Consider the following 2,348-nt stretch of genomic DNA (forward strand, 5'->3'; position numbering starts at 1 on the left):
GATACTGCCTCGGAAACCCAAGGAGGGAGGGGTCACTATGAGTTGGGTCCGACTCAACAGCACATAACAACAACAACAACATATGTTGTGCTAATTGAGCATGATGTCCCCCAAGACTCTAGTCCTGGGTTGGCAGGCCTGGTGATTCTCTCTCTCAAGGTATTTTGTTGTCTCTGAGAGGTTATTCCAACTCTATCTTCTCTTGCTTCTATAATGTGTGTGGCTAATTTTGTAGCACAAGTGCATATATAACATTATCTCCAACCAAATCTCTCCTTGGTCTAGGGTATATTCCCATTCGCTGACCCCCACCTGATTGTCTCACCTATCTCTGCATTTATCCGTAGCCTGGTGTTTGTTGTTAGTGGAAATGCAGCATTGTGCATGTACTAGTATTTGCCTCTGTTGTCTATATCTATGTACACGTTTCAGTTATCTTCCATTCCCCGATGTCATCATGCTGGTCACAGACTCTTTCCATACCATCCCTCCCGTCACCCAAATCAACATGTGACTCCCAACTAGTCCGAAATTTTCCCTCATCTCCCCTCCCCAGTAACCAATAAAGTGAGTTTCCTTCCGTAAGTAAACCTTTCCTTGACTTTTTACAATAATGGGCTCATACAATATCTGTCCTTCTATGATTGACTTACTACACTTGGCATAATGTTCTCCAAATTCATCTACCTTGTGAGATGATTCAGAATCTACATTTTAAAAGGAAACCCAGGTGAATCTTATGTATATCTCTCTCACTGCCCTCGAGTTGATTTGACTCATAGTGACCCCTCTTTGGGTTTCCAAGGTGGTATCTCTATGGAAATAGATTGCCAATCTTCCTTCCAAGGAGTGACTCTGGGTTTGAACTGGCAGCCTTCTGGTTAGCAAATGCCTTAGGCACTACACCACCATAGGTTTTCCAAATTCTTCTGTATATATAAGAATCACCTGGGGAGCTACAAGAATCACCTGAACACCTTGTTAAAAATGTAGATTCTGTTTTGTATCTGGGGTGGAAATGCAAATTCTCAGCCAGGTTGAACAGAATGAACCAGTTTGAAGCCCTGATTTAAGTCTATCAGATTTCTGTTGTATCAGTGAAATAGTAAGTGCTCAGGAAGGTATCTTATCAAGCATAACAAATAGTATCAAGTAGTTATTATACTAGTTATAGATCAGGAGGCTGTCATTTGAACAGAATAAGGGAATACTGTATGATTCAAAATCAAGAAGGAGTGCATCAAGGTTGTGCCCCTTCACCATACTTATTCAATTTGTATGCTGAGCAAATAATCTGAGAAGCTGGATTATATGAAGAAGAACGTGGCATCAGAATTGGAGGAAGACTCATTAACAACCTGTGATACGCAGATGACACAACTTTGCTTGCTGAAAGTGAGAATGACTTGAAGCACTTACTGATGAAGATTAAACACTACAGTCTGCAGTATGGATTACACCTCAATTTAAAGAAAACAAAATTCTTCACAACTAGCCCAATAAACAGCTTCACGGTGGATGGAGAAAAGATTGAAGTTGTCAAAGATTTCGTATTACTCAGTTCTACAATCAACACCAGTGAAAACATCAGATGACGTATTGCATTGGACAAATCTTCTGCAAAAGACCTGTTTCAAGTGATGAAGAACAAAGATGTCTCCTTGAAGGCTAAGGTATGCCTAACCCAAGCCATGGTATTTTCAATCACCTCTTATGCATGTGAGAGCTGGACAATGAATAAGGAAGACTGAAGAAGAGTAGATCCTTTTGAGTTGTGATGTTGGAGAACAATGCTAAGAGTACTATGGTCTGCTAAAAGATCTAACAAATCTGTCCTGGACGAAGTGCAGCCAAAATGCTCCTTGGAAGTGAGAATTGCCGGACTTCGTCTCACTTACTTTGGTCATATTGTCAGAAAGAACCATTCCCTGGAGAAGGATATCATTCTTGGTAAAGTGGTGGGTCAAAGAAGGGGAAGGCCCTCAATGAGATGGATAGACACAGTGGCTGCAACAATGGGCTCAAGTACAGTAAGGATCACGAGGTTGGCACAAGATTGGGCAGTGTTTTGTTCTGCTGTGCATAGGGTTGCTATGAGTCAGAGCTGACTCAATGGCACCTAACAACAACAGCAAAGTTATTATACTGAGGAGCTCCGGTGGCACACTGGTTAAAGCATTAGGCTGGTAACAAAAAGTTGGTGGTTCAAACCATCAGCCACTCCATGGGAAAAAGATGAGGCAGTCTGCTTCTGTAAAGATTCGCAGCTTTGGAAACCCTATGGAGCAGTTTTATCCTGTCCTATACCATGAGCTCTGGTAGCATAGTGCCTAAGGCACCTGACTGCT

This window comes from Orycteropus afer, unplaced genomic scaffold, assembly GCF_000298275.1.
Source record: "Orycteropus afer afer isolate SDZICR_OR568_19922 unplaced genomic scaffold, OryAfe1.0 scaffold00055, whole genome shotgun sequence".
In the NCBI taxonomy this organism is placed as follows: Eukaryota; Metazoa; Chordata; class Mammalia; order Tubulidentata; family Orycteropodidae; genus Orycteropus; species Orycteropus afer.